The sequence below is a fragment of the Lynx canadensis genome, chromosome C1 (assembly GCF_007474595.2).
Source record: "Lynx canadensis isolate LIC74 chromosome C1, mLynCan4.pri.v2, whole genome shotgun sequence".
Classification (NCBI taxonomy): domain Eukaryota; kingdom Metazoa; phylum Chordata; class Mammalia; order Carnivora; family Felidae; genus Lynx; species Lynx canadensis.
The window spans coordinates 58,213,874-58,239,097 of NC_044310.1; the positions used below are offsets into that span (position 1 = coordinate 58,213,874).

At 36.8% G+C, this 25,224-nt stretch overlaps 1 long non-coding RNA gene across 13 annotated transcripts in view; it reads left to right on the top strand.

The window, feature by feature from the left end:
* Positions 1-786: 786 nt before the first annotated feature.
* LOC115521366 overlaps positions 787-25,224 on the top strand; it is a 160,372-nt gene continuing 135,934 nt past the window's right edge. For 4 of the 13 annotated variants that reach the window (XR_003971048.1, XR_003971046.1, XR_003971044.1 and 1 more), the window contains exon 1: positions 795-926. This is a non-coding gene — a long non-coding RNA (uncharacterized LOC115521366). Of the gene's footprint in view, positions 927-6,208; positions 6,385-23,800; positions 23,956-25,224 lie in introns of all 13 variants that reach the window. The other 9 variants (XR_003971035.1, XR_003971037.1, XR_003971038.1 and 6 more) reach the window with 7 other exon arrangements.

The following is a 25,224-nucleotide window of genomic DNA, read 5'->3' on the forward strand; positions in this document are numbered from 1 at the left end:
GAATTGCAGAAATAAGGCCACTCACACATTCAAAAAATATTCATCAAGCAGTATTAAATATGCAAGGTCAAGAATTCAGGATTTACAAGAGTTAACGATCTAACTTGATTTCATACCATCCTCTAAAGTTAAGCCTGTTCTCACTGATGCAAAGCTTCTTTGTGTCTCTGTGGTCTTGCCTGACGTTCTCGTCATCCTCACTACAATTTTGGTTATGTTTTATTTATACCTGGAATAGCATTCAATCACTAGTCCAAAATATTCTCTATGCTTCTCAATTCTATTCCTCTTTTAAGGTCTGCTCAAGTCCTTCCTCTCATAATGAAGTTTTATCTATATACTCTAATCAAAAGGAGTCTGTTTTTTATTATTTCTATCTATCCTCCAGAATAGGATGAGAATTATTGGCCTTGGTCTTGGACAAACTTTGGCTCAAATGTGAGATCTTTAATTTGACAGCCATTCAACTTTGGGTGAACTGGTTAATTTTTCTGAAACTTCATTTATTTTCTTGCAAAAGTAAATGAGTAAAAGGATTGTGTTAATAATTAAATTAGACTCTGTGTTTGAAGTACAAAGCATATAGTTGATGACCAAGAGTCTGTGTTCTCTTGGTTAGAAGGAAAAGTAACTTACTCTAAGTAAAAATGAGGTTATCTTAAAGACATGAGGATGTCTCACAATAATCCAGGACAGACTAAACAACTGGGCTGCAGAGTCAGTGGGAATTGAGGCAATCTTAAGTGCCAGCCACTTCCCCATCTTTGTCTTTCTGTAGCATGGCATCCTGTTTCCTCTCTGCAGTTACTCTGATCTCTCACTCCCAGCCAGCTTCTCTGAGTCTCAATTTCCTCATAACATGGCTCAGAAATGGTCACTGCAGCCCAAACTCTGATGAACCTTCAGCTCAAGCATCCAAATTACAGGTAACTATCTTGTTCTTTCAGTTCAAATTCCTCAAGCAGAGGGTCTAATTGGCTTGGCTTCTCTTCAAATGAGATCACCAAAATTGGTGTCCTGCCTAGAATGGGCCATCTCTGCCAGGGGCCAGCCCTTCCCACCCATTTGTTACCTGGTCACTTTGTAGTTTGCCATTTGCCATATGGGAGAAAGGAATGACAGATACCCTAAGAGAGAGAGACCCTAGTGGAAGAAAGCTGGGGAGCAGCTACCATAAAATATTTCTAGGATTTCTAATGCAGTGTTCACTGCTCCTAACAATTGAACACTGATTTTACTCTATCATTTATTTTTAATACTTATTTGCCCCAAATGATTGTATTTTATTTTGTCAACCAAGATGTTTATAATACATGCCACATAACACTTTGTATACTGTTAATATTTATTCATCAGCATTCATCAGACATTCATTAGACACCTACCTGTCAAGCACTATTACTACAGATATGGTAATAAATCAAATAAACACAATTCATGATCTTGTGGAGCTTACATTCTGAAATTTTTTGTTTCTATGTATGATCCTACTTAGGCACAGGAGATTGGAAGAGTTGTAATGACTTTATGTAATCATCTTCAGAGTGAAGCCTTCCTTGATCACCCAATTTAAAAGTGCAACCACTACCACTGTTATGCCCATTCAGTTTTCTTTTTTCCCTGCTATATTTTTCCTCCCTAGCATTGCATTAACACATCATGTATTATATTTATGAATCTGTGGTCTCTATTACTAGAATGAAAGCTTGTAAAAATAAGAATTTTTATCCCTTTTTTTCCCTGTGTATTTTCAGCACTGATATTTGTTGAAAGCATGAATAAGTGAAGGTCTGAATAAATCATCATACTTAATTTTTGTCAAGCACATATTTACTGTTAGGCACTGTGTGAGCTATTCTTGCACATATTGGTTTGTTTACCCTTCACAATAACTCTGCGAGGTTATTTGTTATGAGTATCACCATTTTATAGGTTGAAAAAAGAAAGCATAAAAACTAAGTTTCTTGCCCAAATTCATGTAGCCAGGAGTGAGAGACAAACTTGAATTCAGGTCTTCCTGATTCTAGAGCTCATGTTCTTCACTGAGGAACCACGTACAACTTTTAAATGAAATACTGGCTTAGAGAAATAATGATGGGTCTGCACTGGTCCATGCCTCACTGTAATATTCATTTGTTTGATGACAATAGGGATGCAAGGTGGACTTTTGGTTGAGGAAGCAGTGTAACTGGCTTGCTATGCTTGAGTGTTCTTGGCTCCGTATCTTTCCTCTCTCCTGCCAGAATTCTCAGGAAGTATGTACACCAGAGGAGAATAAGGAGATAGAGGGAAAGAGGCACTGTAGCAATGCAGCATAGCCATTCATAGAATTCTGAATTATTTATTCTTCCAAGGATATATGCATACCCACATCTCTTCTATCTAGTAAAGAAGAACTCTTCATTGATGTGATGATTGATTCCAATATCCGTGTCCTGTAGGAATTTGTAGTAAAGTGGGGGTAACGAGGCAACAGCAGGGATATATGCTTAAGGTTGTAGGTCACATAGCACAGGTATCTGACTCAATGTTTCTTGGAGGAAGATTTCCAGGGTGTTGAGGGATGCCTGACACATGGGGAAGCAAAAATAATAAAATACTGAGGTAAATCATGCATGGCCTCATGGGCCCACCAAGAATGAGAAGGCTCATATTCCTCTTGAAACAGAGAGTAGCAGATATCTCCTTTCCTCTTCTCTAGTACTGAGACTACATGCCATAAATCCTTTATTCATAATATAATGAGTTCAGTCTAATTTGCTCCTGCATTTAAAATTATTCATTTATCTTTTATTCCTGATGGAATCAGAATCCTAGAACTGAAAAAAAAAATTAAGGTTATCTACTCACCATTTTTTTTTTCATTCAGGACATCTTAGTTTTCCTAATTAGATATAAAATCAGTGGGGGAGGGAGCTTCCTTTACCATCTCTTTGGTTCCAGATCCTACTGTTTTTCACTATTATCTTACAGTAAATATTTGCTGCCCTGGATTGTATTTCTTTGAAGTATTGGTCTAGGAGGCTTGTAGCAAACAAAAATATTTATCTTGTAAATAATGCAAGAGGCCAAGTAACAATATCACCTTGCTCTGAGTACAACATGAAAAGAGCAGATAAACCTGTAGGCTGTGTCCCCAAGCTGGTGTCAAGGCTCTGAGGAGCTATGAATGTAGCCACTGAGATTCTGAAGAGCCTCTTGTTCCAATAAAGAAGGACAGGACACACAGTTCATAATAAGCTCATCAAACCTTTACGCTTTTACTCAGAGACGGTTGTGAATCACCCATAAAAACAACTAGAATATAGTACAGGCTTTAAAATAAATGATAAAGTATAAAAGAGATCAAAGGAATCAGAATTTGAAAGCATAAACAACACATGTAAAAAACACTGAAATGGAGATTTCATACTGAAAACATACCAAAATAACATTGTGGCAATGATGGCAGGGTCTGAAATGGTTTTCTGATGATAGAACTGAAGAAAAGAGTGCAAATCACAAACATGGTAAAGCTAGGAAATTGGACATTCTTAATTAATGCATTTGAAAACCAACTAATTCTAGAAATAGTAGCTTGCAGTCTTGTATTTAGTTTTCTTCCTCTTAATTTCAAATCTCAACACTGCCAAGAATGGAGCTACAAATAGCTGTGTGTCTTCTGTGGAATTTCCCAGTTCCCTTGTGATTGTGTGGAACTTCCATAGATTTTGTCTAGTGGATGTAACAAAAATGGTAGTGTTTAGTTGAAACAAGCTAAAAAACCAAAAGGTACACTCTGCTTCATGCTTCAGGCTAAAAGAAGAAAACAAAGCAAACCCAGTCATTAAAAGCAAACCCAGTGTTTTGCTTCCTGTTTTCAGTATGGGTCAAAGAAGGCACTGTCTCCCAGACTTGGGTTGTGTGAAGAACAGGCATGCCAGTAAAGGTAATTTAAATGGAAGGAAAAGTGATATTCAGGGACTGTGGAAGTCAGCAATCCACCCAGGAAACTAACCTACTTGTCTATCTTAAAAGAAATAAAGGGGAAATGAAGCTGTTGAGACCCGAGAGCCAAAATTAGAGTAATCACATTGTAGAAATATCTCAATCCTTCTCCTTTTCCCCTTTTTCTCCTCTTCTCTCCCCCATCCCTGCCTGTCTCTGTCTCTGTCTCTCTGTCTCTGTCTCTCTCTATATATATACATATATATCCATTTCCCTTTCTTTTTTGACGTATTCATGAAATTTTATGAAAGCATAGAGGATTTTCATGTAACAGAACAATATTTCTCAATGCTTAGTGTTTCTGTTAGTAGAAAAATGGAAACACTGGTAGTTGATTTAGATAGTATTAAATTAAAAATCTCTTTTGTTCTACTTTGTAAGATATTAAAAAAGAAAGAAGCTTTTTCAAGTACATCAGAGATGGACAGCTAGCAGCTGGGTAATTATGTAATCAGATTTGAAGTGTACATTCATTAATCCATTCAGCAGGTATCTCTTGAATACCTAATATGTGACAAACAGTTATACGGCTTTCCAAAATTCAGGCCATTCATGGAAGAGCTTTGGTATTCATATGTACTAATTGCATTTGATGGTGTACTGTGGCATCTTTTGAGAATATAAATGTATGTTATATTTAGCCCGTGATGAACAGTTGCTTGAGCCATTAGGCTCTTCTATGAAATTGACATGACACGTTGGTCATATTTTGAGGGATTTTGCTTCATAACACTTTTTTTTTTCAGGTTAAATTTTGCCGGCAGATCCTTATTTCCTCAGAGTTAATCATACACATGCACCTTGTTGACAATTGCAGGATATTGAATTTAAGAAAACAAGTTTTCAGGAAATTGTTAGACTTATTGAGTGAATTACTGTCCTTGTAGTGTGAATATTTTCTTGATGCCTTGTTTTTTGTTTGTTTTTTTTTATCATTTTCTACATATTCCATTTGAATGCTAGAGACAGCGTCCTCTAGAATAAAGAATGGAGGAAACTAGACTGATCTCAAAGGCTTAAAAGAGAAAGAACAAAGGCTGTTGTTCAAAGGCAACTGAACCAGGAACTAAACAACTTAAGTTCTAATCCCAACTCTGGGACCAAAGAGATAGACCATTTTCATTAAGACATGTGTCCTTTCTATACCTCTTTTCTATTAGTTGCTAGCATTTATTGAACTCTTACTATGTTCCAGGTAACTGTTTCAGAATGTTTCATGTGCTAGCTCCTTTTATTCCCTATATGTGTGTGTGTGTGTGTGTGTGTGTATTTAATTTAAATTCAAGTTAGTTAGCATGCAGTGTAGTTTTGGCTTCAGGAGTAGAATCCAGTGATTCATCTCTTACATATGACACCCAGTACCTTCTTTTATTCTTATAACAATCTCTATTGGTACTGTGATTATCCCCACTTTACAGATGAGTGGGGAACAGAGCTATTAAGTAACTTGCCCAAGCATGTATAGTTAGAAGTAGAGGAGCTGGTGTTCAAACCCAGGCAGTTTGTTTATCACTACACTGTACTGCTTCCCTACAATACCTTTTATTTATTTATTTATTTATTTATTTATTTATTTATTTATTTTTTTCAACGTTTATTTATTTTTGGGACAGAGAGAGACAGAGAATGAACGGGGGAGGGGCAGAGAGAGAGGGAGACACAGAATCGGAAACAGGCTCCAGGCTCTGAGCCATCAGCCCAGAGCCTGACGCAGGGCTCGAACTCACAGACCACGAGATCGTGATATACATCTTCTCCATCACTGTGTATAAATTTACCATTTTTCTTAAAGAACTGCCCACAATTCTACCTTATGAATATATAGCAATTAATTTAACTCTGCTTCTACTGATGAGTTTATACTGCTCCTAAAATTTCATGATTACAATAACTTGACAGTGAATACACACACACACACACACACACACACACACACACAGGTGTACATGTGCATGTATTTCTAGAAAATGGATTCCTAGAAGTAACATACTTTTGAAAATCATGAAGGATAATATTAATTTAAAGAATCACTGTGACTAATTTACTTTTTTTTTGACTATTTTTTTTTTTAATTATTTGTTTTGAGACAAAGAGAGAGAGAGAGCAAGCAGGGGAGGGGCAGAGGGAGGCGGAGAATCTCAAGCAGGCTCCACACTGCCTGAGGGAATTTGGAAAAAGGGAGCAGGCAGAAGTCAGGGACATTTTTGTTTCCTCCCGGCAGGGGCTACGCTGTGAAGGTGTGCTGTCTGGAGCTGTTGCTGTTCCCTTGTAACCAAGAAGACATATGCCCAAGGATGAAAATCAGTGTATGGAAGATGCCAGAGCTCAATCAGCTGCTGAACTAACCAACTCTGGAGATTCCCTACCTCTGGACTTCTTGTTAAAAGAGTTACAAAGGTCTTGATTGTTTAAGGAACTTTTACTTGTGTTTTGGTTAATGGTACCTGGAAGCAGTCTAGTTGATCAATAGTTACTAGTTCGGAGCACTTCCTCAGTTTCAAAAGCCATATTAACGTATCCTACAAATCCTATTTTGCCAAACCAAAGTGAAAGTTTCAATTATTATCCAACAAATTCAGATTATGTAGAGAACCTCTAAATCAGGCTTCAAAGTCTTCTTTTAGCAATAGAAGTTTAAGCGGGGGAAAGAGTGGGTCCTAAATTTGCTTTTCCTTTGACTGTGGAGGTAAGTTGAGAATGTTATAAAAAAATGCAGAAGTGAGAACAAAGTACAGGTTTTCCCCCGCTAACAGGAGAATGTTCCGATGGAAAATTTTGTAAGCTGAAATGGTATAAAGTGAAGAAGCAATCACCATTAATTTATGTGGAAAAAATTTTCAGCACTTCCAGGCCCCCAAAATAACCTCTTTTAGGTTTTTCTGATACCTAGGACACATTTTGCTAATACTAGCACAAAATAAATTGAGATAAACACGGACTCACAGACTCAGTTCAGCGCCATTCTCGCTGTTCAAGGTGCGCTGCTTAACAGGTTCTCTCTGAAACAAATGAGGAATGTTATTTTCGATTTTCACCTTTTCTCCTAAGAGTGAAAATCCTCTTCAGATTTTTATTAGTGAAAATAGGTACTAACATAGGTTTTCTGTAAAAGGGAAGTGGCATAATGCAAAAATTCTGAAAAGCAGGGGATATCTTTGTACTCTTTTTCCTAAGTTGTGACTATTACAACGCCATCACACAGGGTGAAGGAAAAAAAAATCTCATAGCCATTTAATGCACATCAACTGTTTTAGAGAGTGATGAGCTGATGGAGACCAGTTTAGGCTTTCTTCTAAAAGTTCAGAATTCCCAAATATAAACAGTTTAATTTCATTGCATTCTAAGCTTTTGAGCAAAGTGTTCTAAACTTATGAGATGTTGTCTGGCATGCATAATTTATACTAAGTTTATATTTTGTTTTCAAAGGGTCATTTTTGTTTTGTCTATCATTGTCAAACACTTGGAATCTGAAATTAAAATCTTATTCACAAAAGAAATTAGCTCAACACTTATAAATTAACAGGACTCTCATGGAAATGGATCTGACCTAGATAATTAAAGCTATTCTGCTGGAGTTTTGATCAGAGTTTTAATATTAGTTTAATCAGAGGTAACACTCTCTAAATAAAGCACATGGTATTTTATTTCATCATATAGTAATTTAATTTTCATAACTTAAACTGGGAGGCTTAAATTATATCATTTGCCACTTTCTCGTATTGTACATTCATGTTTAAAAAAAGATAACGCATGCTTACATTGATGATTATGAAATCTGCACGTTCCTTCTGGATCAGAAAAGTCTGAATGCCTACTGAATGTAATGGTCAAGAGTGTGGTGTTTGAGGTCATGTACTTCTGGATTCAAACACCTACTCTCATTTACTTTGACATCTTGCACAAATCATATTATGGCCCTCCAGCCTTAGTTTCTGCAAGTATAAAACGGAAGCAGTAGAGTGTTATATGAATAAGGTCTGCTTCATAGGATTTGAAGAGCAAATGAAATTATGTAAGGTACTTAGCATGGTGGCTGACCCATTAAAAGTGCCCCCAAAATATAAGTTATTGTAGACAAAAATACTCAACTTCCTTCTGTTTGTGTAGATCATTAAATTTTCTAAATTATTTCTTATATCATCCCAATTTATTTTGAGACAAATGAAAAGATAAGACAGATATTAACATAACCATTTTATAGAAGTTGTAAAAAGGGATTGTCAGCAGGCCTGAGATCATTCATTTTATGTTCATTCATTCAATATTTACTCAAAAAATATTTATTGAGTGTCCACTATGGACCAAACACTGAGCAAGGCATGCCAAGATATAAATTAATGAAAGAATCAAAACAAGAATTGTCCGTTATTTTTGTGACCTAGTATGTGGTCACACCAACCCCCTTTTTGTGCAATTTACAATTTCTTTCTGGAAAACTTATCCTTCCCTTATTGTTTGCAACCTTGATGGTACAAAGGGACATGGCATAAACTAAGGCAGCCAGTCTCAGTAGCCTGGGTTTTGGAAACTTATGGGGAAGGACACGAGGATAAAAAGAATCGCAGCTTGTTCAGCCCAGATGACGCTTTCCATTAGTCCATGTAAAGATGCTCAGAGCTGCTCTAACTTAAGCCCTGATTATCTGATGCTATAATGTAGGTAAGATTCTCTCTTTCTCTCTCTGTCTCCATATATATATTCCCCCCTTCCTTAGGTTAACCAATGACAGATTATATTGCTTTCAACCAAAGAAACTTAACTTAGAAACTTTGAAAGTGTGACATCACTCATCCCCAGAAGTCTTGGAATCTGTTTCTAAGAAAACATTGGTATCATGGAGTGTGGTTTTAAATTTTCTTTATAGTTTCTGCCAGAGTTAGCTTGCTTTTAACAGACAAGCCTTGACATTCATACTTACCAAATTCATCCCATCTAATTACGATCTGCTGATATTTTCTAGCAGTACATCAGAGATCTATGCTTTTACTTAATATCTGCTCCTTTGTTCCCATATATGTACATAACAAATTGAGTTTAATCCTGCACTGAATCCAATCTGTAGTGTGCTAAGATGCTTTATAAGATGACTGTCCTAGAACCTAGATTTTTGGTCTTCTCTATTCTTTCAGAACCTCCTCAATCTTGGGATTGGTTTTCCAGCTCATATCCTTCTTAGCTTGTTATGTCAGGCACTGAGTACTCACCTTTCGTTTTTACTCTGAGTATCTTTCTTTCCTGGAAAGCCTTATACTGTAGTCTTTGTGACTACTCTATCTTAGTTTTATTTTGTACCTAGGAAGAGAGAAAGTACTAATTTATTAATGTTCCCTTTACAGCTGAAGCGAAACCAAATAATGGCATTATTTTTTTTAGGCTAATCTATTTCTCTGATTCTTCATTCCCCATGTTTGCTCCATTTCTCTTTTCCATTCTATAACAATCCAGGCTCTGCCTTATGTCTTTCCCTTATGTAGTCAATTTTCTCGGTATAACAAACAACTTCAAAATCTCAGTTACTTTGCACCAAAAAAAATTTTTTTTTCACTCATGGATCTGTTGATGAGCTGAGTTTGGCCTCAGCCTGAATGTTGGGTGCAGATCTGCTCCATGTATCTCCTTGCTTCTTTGATAGCATATGTTACTTTCATGGTGGATGGCAGAGATGCAAACTTCTGAACCAAATCCTGAAAGCAACCTAAAACCTCTGCTTATATCATAGCTGCTACAGTATGTTGGCCAAAGTAATTCACATGACCAACATTAGTGCCAATGGGGGTGGGCAACATACTATTTACTTGGTGAGTGGTACTGTAAGGTTGTGTACAATTTTATAGCAAGGTGGGAGGGAAGAATTAGAAACCATAATCCGGTCCACATCTCCCTATGTTCTCCTAGAACCTGGCATATATCCATTCTATTTATCTCATGCCTTCAGAATCTAAGGTGAGCTAAGAACAGAAGAAAAGCAGAATCCTACATAATACAAACCCATTTAACCTTAGTGTTAGACCTTGCAAATAAAATACCATGTTAGTTTTTTTTTTTTTTTTTTTTAACCAAGAGTGTAGAGAGGGAATAAAGCAGTATTTTATGGTGTTCTGGCAAAAGCATTTAGACCATATTTCATAGGAATTCTATATATATTCTAGACAAGTTGCCTTCCATCTATCTTGAAAATATAAACATAACTTTATTGACTACTCAGTATGTGGCAAGTACAATGTATGTTCTTTATGAGCATCACCTTTTACAATTCTTATGAAACCTCTGTGAAGTTTATTGATAAAGAAACTCAAATTTAGAAAGGTTTAGTTTTCACAAAGGTATGACTAATTGTTCTGTAGCCATGGCAACAATTAGTCAACAGAACTGTTTTTAAATTTGTCACTTACAGTGAATGCACTTTCATAAGCCAACTTATCAGGGCCAGTCCTCTGCTTCTGAAAGTTAGCCATTCAGGACTTGCACCAGTAAACACATTGCTGAGTTTTAACCCATCAACAGCAGTTTTTACACCTAGTAATCAGGTTTCTACAGATGCCCCTAAAAGTCTCTATGAACTGCATGCCTCCCCAAATTTTATGGAAGACCAGCTGAGCCTGTGCCTAGCCAGTCTCACTCTTTCTTGCTGTAGTAAGAATATCTTCAGCCTTTGTCTTTTTATTTCAGAGAATGTGTGATGGTTTCATGGTCTTTTGAGAGTAATTTATCTACATTTGCACAGCTGGAAAATGGTAAAGTCAAGCAACAAACCTATTCCATTTGATTTCAGAGCCTAAATTCTTACCTAGCACACTAATCTGCCTCTCCTCATTCCACAGTAGTTACTGCCCAGGTACTCTTCCCTGGAACAGTTTAGCCTCTGGGTTAATTCAACCTTTGGATTGTAATTTAATTTTGCATATCTTAACTATCCAACTAACTTGTAAGATCAGTTGAGCCTTACACAATTTCACATTCCCAGTGACTAATTTATCCATTATTCATTATTAATTTAAAAGATATTCAATGGAGTACTTAATATGTGCTAGGCACCATGATAGTGATGAAATTAAGAACTTTCAGCTCTCAAGGGCTTAAATGCAATGTGAAATGTACCACCACCCATACAGGGTACAGCAGGACCTGAGAGGTAAGAGTGCCTATGTCTGTCGTTAGCATTATGTAAATTGCCAAATGACTGTTATTTGTATATTCGTTCTATGAAGCAATTATTTTATGGCAGAGAAAAATAGTCCTCAAATTGTTAAAACCATTCATAAGTCAAACATTGAATCAGGAATTGTTCTAACCCAAATATGAGTTCTTTAGAAGGAGGTCACATCATAAATTTGCAGTTTATCAAGTGATAAGACATTTAAGACTGTCATTTTCTGTTTCTACTGCCCTAAAGGTTTTTATTATTTATAAGTGCAGTTATAGTTTTCTAATATAGAATATTACACATTTCAGATAACTGATGCAAAACATTGAGAAAATATGGAAAAAAACTTTCATGATATGTAGTAAAACAGGAACTGGCTTAATAAGGAGACAGAAATTCAGAGTGATCCTTAGTTTCCAATTATACTGGTTCTTTTTTATTTTGGGGGCAAAGCTATTTTTCTGGACACTTCCCGCTCCTTTTCCTTGGTATTCTATCAGTTTTGAAACATAACATAATCACTAAAATAAAAGTGTTGTAGTTTATACAGAAGATGTCAGTGCTTTAGGCATAGAAACAATGTTTTCATTTAGTCTTGATTAATGAGTGGGCACTGCCTAGGATTTCAGTACTTTTTCTTTTTTTGGTCTTTCCCAAACAACTTTGACCTTTGTTGATAAGTTTCCTGGCAGAACCATGAACTCAGGGCCACTGATTGATTGTCATGTCTGCCTCAGGGAGAACCAAATTCTCTTCTGTCTGCTACTGCTGCATTGAGTTGTTGTGAGGTGATATGTGACATCTCCTGAGTTACAGTGATCTGTGGTCATGATTAACCAAAAAGGCAGTAATTTTCAAAAAGTTTAAAACATCAGTGGAAAAGTGATAATTCTGACTGTGATTACTGCAATTTGCTTTTGATCCCTTTCTCCCTTATGGAATCTCTGTGACTCCAGACTGCCCAGCCTCCCCTCCCAGTATACCAGCACTATTTAAAAAAAAAATTATGTTTATTTATTATTGAGAGAAAGAGAGAGAGCACAAGTGGGGCAAGGACAGAGAGAGGGGGAGACAAAGAATCTGAAGCAGGCCTCAGGCTCTGAGCTGTCAGCACAGAGCCCGATACAGGGCTTGAACCCAGGGGCTATGAGATCATGACCTGAGCTGAAGTCAGATGCTTAACTGACTGAGCCACCCAGGTGCCCTTTAGCACTTTTGAATCCTGAAAGAAATATTTGCTCTTGTATTCTGAATCTATATGTCCTCCTTTTGTCCAGAGTGTGCCTATTTACAAACCCAACACCAGAAGTTAACTGATCACTGGGATCAGATAAAATTATTCTTACACTATTAAAAGCAATATACTAACTATAATTTATTGATCATTTCTTAAGTTCTATAAAAACTTAATGTCACTTAATCCTCAGAAAATCTATATAAAACAAGTACTATCATTATCCCCATTTTATAGATTACAAAGCTAAGTTTTAGAGAAATAAATCATTTGCTCAAGTTTTGGTAGTCATGTTCTGGTAGTCTGTTCTAAGTGGCAGGCTTCCCTTCCAGGTTTTGTTGATTCCAAAAGTCCTAGTCTTTTTGCAGAGCAGCCTAACATGTATCCGAGACTGATAAGGGTTTTAGAGGGACCTTTATAGTTTGGTGAGAGATGGTGTCCACAGAAATGCTGTTCACCTTAGAATTTTAAACATCAACAGAAACTTGTGGGGGGAAGATACTTTTTATCAAGTGGTAGCTTTCCTGAAATTTCTCAAAAACTGCCACATAGAAAGGTCTCTCATACGCTAGAATCAGGCTAGCTGTGTTCAGCACACTAATAAGTGATACCAGCAGGAAGGGGAGTTCACTGATGTGTTCAGCCTTTTGCCTTGTGATGACTATTTATCCTCCTGTACCTAATCAGTAAACAAGGGAAACATAGAATCATAATGCACAGAATTATGGAGCATTATGTCAGAAGTGATCTTAGAGGTGACTGAATCTAAACACTTCATTGTCAGAGGAAGAAACTGTCCCAGAAGTAAAGTGACTTATGTTCACCCAGCTGTGAATTAGGTGGTGGAGTCAGAACTCAAATCCTTTCCTCCCTCCCCTCACTCTCCCCCTTCTTGCTCTTCTTGATCTCTTTTTTTCCCCCTCTGCCAGCATTTATATGTCTGCTATGGGTCAGTCACTGGGGAGTGGGAATACAGCGTAGTAAATGCAATAAAAAATCCTTGCCATAATGGAGTTTATGTTAGTGGGGAAGGGCATATTAACAAACAAACAAATAAATCAATAAAATTTATGCTATGCCAGATGGTGATAAAAGCTATGGGAAAAAATACAGCAGGGAAGGGTGAGAAAGTGATAAGAAGAGAAGGGAGTGATGCTATTTCAATAAGGTCCTTCTTAGAAAGGGGGTCATGAGGAGAATTCCAGATGGGGTGACAGCCAGTGGGGAGCACAGTTGGCTTTAACCTGTTTGAGGAGTAGCAAGGAGGCCCAGGGCACTGAGAACAGTGGATGGGGGAATAAAGCCACAGGATGAGGATAAGAGAAGCCAGATGATGTCAGCCATCTGATCTACAAGTAAGCACCTATACATCAACTTCGCTGCCTCGTTTCAAGAGGCTCAAAGAATAGTGAACCTAACTAATATCTCTTTTATGGCCATGGCTTATGTCAGAGACCCTCTCAGTAGAGATATGTAAGGAGTATAAACCTGCTGGACCCGGAGGCAGCATACCCAAACCCAAGTCCTGCCATAATTAGCTACATCGTTGCCTTGTTTAAGCTTCTTTTCCCTTCTCTATTAAAGGAAGGTGACGTTAGCTATTTCCCAGAGTTTTCATGAAAACCGAAGGAGATAAAAGCAATTTATGTGAAGGCAGTTTATAAGTTGGATATTTTGAGTAATAGCAATCAGTCAGTCAATAAATATTCTTTTGATCACGTCCAGGGTGAATGTAGTGTTTGCCCTCTGGCATCCAGGAAGCTGTTGCTACATCTCTGTCTGGCAAGGTACTCAGAGAGAGGCATTATAACTGGAAGAAAATAAGAAAAAGAAATGATGTTCATCTTTATCTCTGTCTTTCTACCATGACCTTCAACTTTATTACTCACTTGACAGAAATAGAATGTGGGAGATGGCTGTGAGCAGTGTAGTCTTCAGTTAACCCTGTAATTAAATATAGTTTATTTTCTTCACTGCCGGGGTGAGGGAACTTATGAAATTAATAAATCGTATGAAAGTGATGTGGTTTGCTAGATTTGCAGACGCAAGTCTGTTTTGAAATGCACCTTGCAGAATGAATTGGGCACGTGCAGAGTAGCAGCAGCATGGTAGACAAGGTCAGTGAGCAGAGTGCTAACCAGAATGACGTGGGTCTTGAGTGGTTAAAGGGGGTGACATGAGGTGATAATAGTTCAGGTGATGATAAAGGTAACGACTTTATGTTGGACACTGAAAGTCACAGGAAGCCAATGATGTGATATGACGTGATGTATCTTGAAGTCTAGGGAAGTTTCTGGTGAGTGCAGGCTCTGGGACTGTATACGTTGGCAAAGAGAAAGGGAAAGTGAAGCAATTAACTCATAAATTTTGTCAAGATGAGTGGACATATGGATAATTCAGGCATGCACCACTGCTTTTGATCACAGTGTTGGAATGACCAGAGAAGCTCTCATACATCGACACGTGCAACATTTGTTAACTTGGTGTTTCTAATAACACAAGTTATTTTGTCACATCCATGTGTTTCCTATAATATTATGTACTTAATATTTTCCTTTAAATGACTTTAAATTTTGAAAAATGTACACACATTTATTTTTTTAAAGGGAATTTACTGTAAATAGGAAACCATTTGTCTTCTCCTAAATGGAAGGCAAAAGTACTTAAGATAAATATATTGATCACAGACCACCTAAAATCATCTCATATATCATGAATAATGAACATACTCTGGTTTGGAAAACATAGCATTATCTTATTAGATTATTATATCAGTATTTTCACTACTTTATCGGCCAAGCAAGAAAGTCTAAGAAAAATAAAGTTGGTGCTTAAGGTCACACTGTTGCTCACAAACACAGCTGGGATGAGCACCCAGGTTCTTTGTTCTGGTCTGTATTTATTATGGCCCACGAAGAGGCAGCTGCCAAATAAGAACCTAAGTAGGTAGGTAGAAGTGTGTTCTCAGGATCACCAGGAAGCAATGCATTGTGGTGGCATTGAGACTGCCTAATGGAAAGGCCCTGGACCCTTTCTTTAAATGCCCTAAATGCCCCCCATTGTGAATAACTCCCAGGACAGGTTGATACTGGGGCCTCATCCTCTCCAACACCCATCCCTGGCCACTTAGAGTTAATCCTAGTCTGAAACAAAAAGGAGCACTAGGAATAATTTTCAGTCTGGGAGTTTCTCAGAAGCCCTGGGGAGTCTTACACTTATTTAGACCTAGAGCTTCTTAGAAGACTTTGGATTGGACCAGGGGCCAATCCTCTGGATGAGCATAGGTCAAGTGGTAGTCCTTCAGCTTCTTTGGTGCTTTGAGAATCCCATCCAGTGACATCAAATCTATCAACATGGTAGGACACAAGAGATATGGAGGACTTTGGGTCATTCCTGAGGGATTTCAGGTCCTGGAAACAATACTAGTAATGTAACAGGATTCTCACACAGAGAGTCATGACACCAAGGCTTTTCTTTCCAGGAAGCAACGTTATTCCTTGCTGGCACCACTCAGTTGGGTTGAGCCCTGAATATCAGAATTGAGCCCTGAATATCCCGTGGCATAGTTTTTTTTTTTTTAAATACATTTTCTATTTTTTTGTCTCCTATATATGGTAACACACACAAACATGTAGTCTGATTAAGTAGTCTCAGTTTACAAGGTCATGAGGGATGTCGTCACGTAGGCACATAGCCAGGTTACCTTGAAGTTTTTTGTTTGTTTGTTTTTGTTTTTTTCCTTTTCTTTCTTTTTTTTTCTTTCCTTAGGGAGTGGATTCTACTACAATAATATCAGAGGAACGTTAAATGACATATTCCTTAGGGTGAAATATCTTAATTTTTTTTAAGTTTATTTATTTATTTTGAGAGAAAGAGAGTGAGCATGAGTTGGGGTGGGGTATGGGCAGAGACTGAGGGAGAGAGAGAATCCCAAGCAGGCTCTGAGCTATGAGTACAGAGTCCAAGGCAGGGCTTGACTCATGAATGGTGAGTTCATAAACTGAGCTGAAATTGAGTCAGATGCTTAACTGACTGAGCCACCTAGGGGCCCCTAGAGTGAAACATCTTATACTTAATTAAATATGCAGTGGATACTAAATAAATGCTTATTTGAAAATACAGCAACATTTGAAGTCTTTTCCATGATGAGAGATTATACACTGGGTTGCACCTTTTTATAGATAATAATGACTCAATATTGGTAATTTTATATAGTTCAATCTGATATTTTGGTAGAAAGTGTGAATTGGACATCATGGACTTCTGTCATAATTCAGTAGTGAAGGTGTCATTAAACTTGATCAAGACATGCAACTCTTCTGGATCTCAGTTTCTTCATCTTGGTATTGATATGGGAAAAGATTGTTGGTTCCAACTGAGAAATTTGTTTGTTTAATTAAAATTGGAAAAAGAATGATTACTTATAATTTTATTCAGTAAAAATATTTCAGAATATGAGGCCCAAAAAAAGCAATTTTTTATATGTGAAATTTTTTTTATTTTGAGATACTTTAGGTTCACATGTTATAAGAAATAATAAAGGAGATCTCTACATATTACCAGTTTCCCACTGGTAGCATCTTGTAGTAGTACAATGCAGAACAACATTACAACAACCGTTGTACCAGAACTTGGATCTTGGTCTATAGTTTTCTTTTTTTGTAGTGTCTTAGTCTGGTTTGGTATCAGGGCAATACTAGCTTCCTAAGATGAATTTGGAGATATTTTCACCTGTTGTATCTTCTGGAAGAGACTATATAGTGTTAATTCTTTAAACTTTCAATAAAATTTTCCAGTGCAACCATCTGTGCCTGGAGATTTGGGGGGGAAGTTTTTAAACTATGAACTCAATTTCCTTAATAGTTTGAGGGCCTTTCTAATGATCTATCTCATACTGGGAAGTTGTGGTAGTTTGTGTGTTTTGAAGAAGTGACCCATTTATTCATGGTTGTCAAAATTTTGAGTGCAGAGCTGTTTGTACCATTTTAAATTATCCTTTTGATTCTCTAAGACCTGTAGTGATATCCCCTGTTGATTACCCAGTAGGGGCAATTTGTATCTTTTCATTTTTTCTTTGTCACACTTGCTAGAAGTTTGTTAACTTAAATGATCTTTTCAAAAAACCGGGTCTTTGTTTCATTGATTTTCTCTGTTGCTTTTTTTCTGTTTTCAACTTCATTAATTTCTGCCCTTATCTTTGTTATTTCCTTCTTCTGGAGTTTGTTTCAACTTTGTTTTTTAGGTTCTTGAGGTAGAGGTTAGATTGTTTATTTGAAACTCTCTTTTCTAATATATGCATTTAAATGATATAAATTTCTCTCTCAGCACTGCTTTAGTTGTATCTTACAAACCCCGAATGCTATGTTTTTGTGTTCTTTCAGTTAAATGTATTCGATTTTCTTTGAGACTTCCTATTTGACCCATGTTTTATCTAAAAGTATGTTATTTAGTTTACAATATATAGTTCTTCTCCTATTATCTTTTGTCGCTGATTTCTAATTTGATTCTTTTGTTACCAGAGAACACACGCTGTATGATTTTAATTTTTAAAAATTTGTTAAGCTTTGTTCTATGCTCCAGGTTATGGTCTATGTTGGTGTATGTTCTGTGGTTATTTGAAAAGAATGCTTCATTTTCTGTTTTTGGGGGAGGGTTTCTATAAATGCTGACCAAATCCATTGGTTTATGGCGTTGTTGAATTGTTGAATATCCTTGCTGATTTTCTGTCTAGCTATTGTACCGTTGCTGAGGTATTGAAGTCTACAGCTATATGTGTGATTTATCTATTTCTCCTTTAAATTCTTTCAGTTTCTGTTTCATGTATTTTGTAGCTTTGATGTTTGATGTAGAGAAAATACATCTTGGATTCTTATGTCTTCTTGATAGATTGAGCCTTTTATCATTATATTACATCTTTCTTTGTCTCTGGTAATTTTCTTTGCTCTGAAGTCTACTTTATCTGATGTTATCCAGCTCCTTTTTTCCCCCTTTGATTAGTGTTTGTTTTTTTCCCATCCTTTTATTTTCAACCTGACTATAGTAAAAGCTTGCATTGCAAGTAACTTGTTCTGTGAGTGTTCTGCAAGACAAGCAAACATCTCTAACAAATTTTAACTTGATAAATGGACGATGGCTCGCAATATGAGTAACACATGATGCCGAACATCACATGATCACAACTGAGCCAATGGTTCTTGAAATTCTCTTTGACATATAAGTGCTTTGGATTACAAGCATGTTTATGGAATGCATTATGCTTGCAAACCAAGGTTTTACTTACATTGTTACTTTAAAGAGAGGTTCTTGTAGATAGCATATAGTTGGGTATTTTTTAATTTGCCCTGTCAATCTCTTTTAATGTATTCAGATCATGTAATGTAATTATTGTTGTGCCAGGGCTTACGTCTGCCATTTTAATTTTTATTTTGTTTGTACTGGGTTTTTTTTTTTATTTCTCTGTTTTTGCTTTCCAATCTGTGATGGGTTGCTTGAACATTGTTTAGAATTCTATAGATTCATATAGGTTTGCCTATATGTCTTTGAGCATATCTTCTTGTAAAGGTTTTTTAATACCTGCATTATGTATTACACTGTATATACGTAACTTACCACAGTCTATGGATGTCATCATTTTACAAGTTTGGGTGAAGTACAGAAATCTTATCTTCCTTTATATCTCTTTACCCTCTCCATTTCTAATCGTCTAACATGTTTCCTCTTTTTATATATTTAGAACGACAACAGAGGGTGTTAACAATTTTGGCTCTAGATGTCAAACGTAATTTAGATAACTCAAGAGGAGAAAAAAAAAACCCATATTTACTCATACGTTTGCTTACTGTGTTCTTTCTTCCTGATGTCCCAAAGTTCTTTTATCATTTCCTTTCTTTTACAAAAGTTCTTTTAGGCATTCTTTTAGGATGTATCTGCTAGTGACAAATTTTTTGTTTTCCTTCATCAGACACTGTCTTGATTTGTCCTGAAGGACATTTTCTGTAGGTATAGGATCATGTGCTGACACTTCTTTTCATTCATTACACTGGTTTCTAATGAGATATTTCTTATTTTTCTAATTATTTCTCTCCTATAGGGAAGATGTTTTTCCCCTCCGGTTGCTTACAAGATTTTTTTTTCTTTGCTTATTGTTCAGAAATTTAATTATGGTATTTTTTGGCTTGAATTTCTTTAAATTTACACTATTTGGGGTACATTCAGCTTCTTGAATGTATAGGTTTATGGTCCTTTCCAAATTTGGCATGTTTATGATCATCATTTCTTCAAGCACTGTTCAGCTCTGTCCTCTGTCTCCTCTCTTTTCAGGACCCTGAAAATGTGAATGTTAGATATTTTGTCCCACAGGTCTCTAGGCTCTGTCAATTTTTTTAACTTTAGCCTACTTTTTCTTTTTTTCAGCTTAGATAGTTGCTATTGTTCTGTCTTCTAGTTCATGGATTCTTTCCTTTGTCATATTCACTCTGTTGGCTAGTCTATTCACTACACTTTGTATTTCTTCTTTTTTTAAATTTTATTTATTTTTGAGAGAGAGTGTGTGTGCACACATGCACATGAGTGGGGGAGAAGAAGGGGCAGAGAGAGAATGGGAGAGAGAATCCCATACAGGCTCTGTGCTGTTAATACAGAGCCTGACGTGGGACTTGAACTCACGAACCATGAAATCATGACCTGAGCCAAAATCAAGAGTTGGACACTTAACCAACTGAACCACCCAAGCACCCCTACACTTTGTACTTAAACAATTATACTTTTTTGTTCTAAAATTTCCATTTGATTTGTCTTTATATCTTTTATGTCTTTGCTGAGGTTTTCTATTTTTTTTCACTTGTTTTCAGTAGGTTCATAATTGTTGATTAATGCATGGTTAACATGGCTGCTTAAAATTTTTGTCAGATCATTCTACTTTCTGTCATCTTGGTATCAGCATCTAATATTTTTTTTTATTATTCAGTTTGAGATTTTTCTGTGTTTTGGTGTGAGAAGTAATTTTTTTTTGAAACCTGAATCTGTGTTGTACTATGAGACTGTGGTTATTGTTTAAGCATTCAGTTTAGCTGGCTTTCTCTGGCATTGTTCAAGCTGTGGAGGGGGTGTGCCACCTCATTACTACCACATAGAGGTTTACTGTTACCCTCTAATGATACCAGAAGAGAGAGCTTCTCATTATCGCTGATTGGAAATGGGAGTTCTGATTCATCGCACGGTCTTCACTGATAGTGGAGGGGACAGGAAGAGGAAGTATGCTTGTTATTGATGATCAGGGATGAAGTTCCTGACTCCTTACTTGGTCTTCTTTGACAGTACCCTTGTAGGAGTGGTGAGACATCTTGTGATAGCCTATCATGGATGGAAGCCTAGGCTCCCCACTCAGCCTTTGGTGGTTTGGGTGTGGATGGATCCATGGCTATTCTGTGATTTGGCTGTAGTAAAGCAGTTGTTGTCTAAAAGTTTTTTGTCCTGCTTGACTGTGACTTTTCTGGTCTTTTTGCTAAAAGAGTAGACCAAAAAAAGTTGGGGCTTTTTGTGTGTCTGTCCATTGGCTTTTCCAGGTTGCTGACTTCTTCAACTTCAGGATTGGGATATATGAGGTAGAAAGGGAAACTCACCATGGTGTTATTCCATGGGCCTCAAGGTTCTTAACCAGTCTTCCTCTTCTCTGTACTTTTTAGAGTCTTCTTATGGTCATTTTCATATGTGGTCCATCTACTTGGTGGGAGGAAAAGGAAAAATTTATCTATCCATTTTCCTGGAAATAGAGGTCTCAGAAAACATACAATTTAGAAGATCTTTGGGGAGCCTGGGTGACTCACTTTGTTAAGCATCCAACTCTTCATTTCAGTTCAGGTCATGATCTCATGGTTCTATTGATCCCCATATCAGGCTCTGTGCTAATCGTGTGGAGCCTGCTTGGGATTCTCTCTCCCTCTCTCTCTGCCCCTCTTTTTTTTTCTTTTAAAGTTTTTTTTAATGTTTATTCATTTTTAAAAGACAAAGAGGGACAGAGCACAAGCAGGAGTGGTACAGAGAGAGAGGGAGACACAGAATCCGAAGCAGGTTCCAGGCTCTTGGCTGTCAGCACAGAGCCCAATGCAGTGTTCAGACTCACCAACCATGAAATCATGACCTGAGCTGAAGTTGGACGCTTAACTGACTGAGCCACCCAGGTGCCCCTAAATATAAGGTTCTTTTAAGCTTTATCCAGCCATCCTTGTTTCTGGGTTAACATCCTGACCAGCTGACAGACTCACTGACTAACTGACTGATTGATAATAACCAATCTTTATGTTTATCAATATAAGAAATGATGATATATGTGTACTGAGGACAGAGTTAACACTCAATGATTGATGCAGAGATACATAAAGGCTATTTTTTCCCATATTGAAATCTTGTTTTTGCATTATCTAACAAAAAAAGAAAAATTCTAGGGACTCCTACCATAAATTTGCCTCTCTATTTACTTTCAAGTTCTCTTGGTCACTATGGGTTTAAGAGATTTAAGAAATGCAGTTTTGGGGGCACCTGGGTGCCTCAATCAATTAAACATCCAACTTCAGCTTATGTCATGATCTTTGTGTTCATGAATTTGAGCCCTGCATTGGGCTTTGCCTTAGTGGTGCGGCCCTGGTTGGGATTCTTTCTCTCTCCCTCTCTCTCTTCACTCCTTCCCCACTTGCACATTCTCTCTCTCAACATAAATAAGTAAACTTAAAAAAAAAAAGAAATGCAGTTTTGAGAAAATTGCCCTATTTATTTTCAGGCCCAAATGTTCTTTATGGGGCAAAGAAAAACTAGTGGTTCTTCGCTCATGTCACAGATAAATTATCTGGATATTTAGCTTGACTTTGTTGTTTAGATACATCTGAACAGTAGGAGAATAAAAAGTAGAGCCCAGTGATTATGAACCTGATGCACTTCTATTGTGTAAAGTTAACGTTTATTGAGTTATAGGTTTGTTTGCTGAGTTCCTGAGGCTATCCACAGACTCAGGCAATCACTTCATGTAGTAACTGCCTCATCTCTACAGCACAGCCAAGTACCACAATTCTAGCTGGAAGTCATGTTCTGTACTCAATATTGTAGAAACAGTAATCTGGCAATTGCACAGCTAAGTAACTGTTCTATAATAACAATCAGTGTCTGTTAATGACTCAAAATGCAATTGGCAAAGACAACATTTGATAGTCTGAATGAATGGAAGAAACACATTTTCTTCCTCAGCAGACCACACAAAATCAGTGCCTGATTATCAGGCTGGCGGGTGCAATCATTCCACCAGCCATAATGGTTATTGAAATTCTTTATGGGCCTCTCAAAAAGATCCTGGGAGTAACAATAGATAACATGTTTCAACTGAAGGAGCCAAGACCAAAGAATTACATCTCACAAAACTTGTTAGTAAAAGCAAATTATTCCTGGTAACTTCAATAAATGGCAAATTACTCTTGGCAACAAGTGATCAATAATGTGTCATTGCCAGAAACAATCATCCACAGTTCATACCCAAGTTAGGAAATCATCCCTAGCATTTTGACAAGTGGGGACCACAGCCATACTTCACTAATGGTCATGGTTTGATCATAAAGTAGTATAGCAGAAATGAAATAATAATAATAATAATAATAGTAATAATAATAGTAATAGTAATTGTTATTTTCTGTTTTCCTACAAACCAGCAGCCATGATATAATTTTGTTTGGAAAACATCCTTTACTTCTCTGGACATACTATGGAAGCATGAGGATTATGTGGGAATGCACAAAAGCCTACTCTAATCATTATTTTCCCAGATAATGTTAGTGGTAGAACATGGCTCTCCTTAACACCTCATAGTCCAGGTTGAGAATAGATAAGTTTATTGTTTCTTTTCCATGACATATCACTTACATACTACATACTCATCTTCGAGCCCTTTATCTTTCTATTCTTCTGTCTTTATATCTAGTAATTTATGCCTCTATTCATTGACCCTCCTTTGTACCCATCCACCTATATTTCTTTTTTAAAATTATGTATGTATGTATGTATGTATATATGTACGTATGTATTTAGAGAGTGCGTGCATGAGTAGGGGAGGGGCAGAGAGAGAGGGAGAGAAGGAATCCCAAGCTGGATCCACACTTAGCACACTTAACCCCTATGCGGGGCTCAATCTCATGAGCCATGAGATCGTGACCTGAGCCAAAATCAAGAGACAGACACTTAAATGACTGAGCCACCCAGGCACCCCCACCTATCTTTCACAGTACCTTTCTCTCTAACCAGAAAAAAGTAAAATACGAAGAAAGAGGAAGGAAAGTAAAGGGAAGAAAATAATATTTTTAACAGGCATATAGAACATAAAGAAAAGGAAAAACAGCATGATGAAATAGGAGAAACACGTATTTCTGGATTCACAATGAACTTTTTTTTTTTTTCAGCTCCATTAATTCCTGGCTATATGACCAGGGACAGGTTCCTTGAATCTCACCTCCTGTATTTTGCAAGGGATGATACCATGTCTCTACTTACCTCAAAAGATGAATGCAAAAAGTATCATCAGTTAACAAACATGAAGTCATTCTGTAATTGCAAGGTGCAAAACAAATTTTATATAGTTTTTATAATGAACTTGCATATAATATAGATAATATACTGGATGTTTTCATTTTGTAAGTGTGCATTCTTCTCTAAGAATTTCTTCTAGTATTTGTGTGGTTTTATTTTTAAAAATTTTAATATCTATTTTAACTGGAATTTATCCTTTGCAAAGTATGAAAAAGGCACCAAATCTTTCCCCCCCATATAGACCTGTAGGTGTTCTAATACCATTTATTAAAAAGTTTATCTTTCCTACTGATTCAGATGCTGCTTTTGGCATATACTAAATTTTCATATGAAATTGGATCTATTTTGTATTTTTAAATTTTGCCTATCTATTCTTATGTGAATACATGATGTTTAATTCTATGTTCTTCAAAATATGTTTTCCTATTTGATTCTGTGCATTATTTTCTTTTATCTCTCTTGATCACAGTGTTTTCTTTTGTCCATGTTTAAGTGAAATCATTTTTTTTTCCACACACTCTCAGAAGAGGAGTGTTGGCCAGCATTTTCCTAGCTTCACAGTTGTAAAATGACATCTTATTATTGCAGAGTGGTCAAATACATGATTTACACTTCTATGACCCACCTTCTTTGTTCTCCTCCCGTACTTTCACCTAGATCTTTTTCTTTCATTTAGTCCTAGTGTCTTTATCCTGCTCAGTTTACATTCTACTCCCAGAAGACTCTCCGGGAGGCTGGTCTTTGTCCTACAAAGGAACTTTAGTTGTTTTATTTAAAAATTTTATAGGGTACAAACTGACCCATACCATCTGACCTTTTGATGTCCCTTTGCACTCACCCATGGCTTGGGGTCTGTGAAACCAGTTCCCACTTTTGGTGTTGTTCTAAGAAGGACCCATGAGCTTTCCAGAATGGATCCCTCAATCTGGGGTTCTTGGGCAATTCAATTTCTGAGTCCTTCTGCTTTCTCAGCTGTCAGAAATTTCTCACCTTCTCTGCTTACTCCCTCACAGTCTCCAGTACAACTGTTGTAGTCAGTTTGCTCTCAGTTCCTCAATGTTGGGGTTGTTAGAGAGAACTTGTTTAGTTTTGCTGTTTTAGTTTTGTTTAGATTTGGCTGCTTTGTTTTGCTATAATGTTTGCTTTGTCTCTTTTGTAGGGGAGTTTGGAAAGTCAAAAACTATCCTGTTCCCCTACAGTCTTCCTTTGAATTTCACCCCTCGGTTTCCTTATAATAGTTTCAAAGGTTTGTCTTTCTGTATATAGTTATTGACTCTATGTTTTATTTTCATGTGGG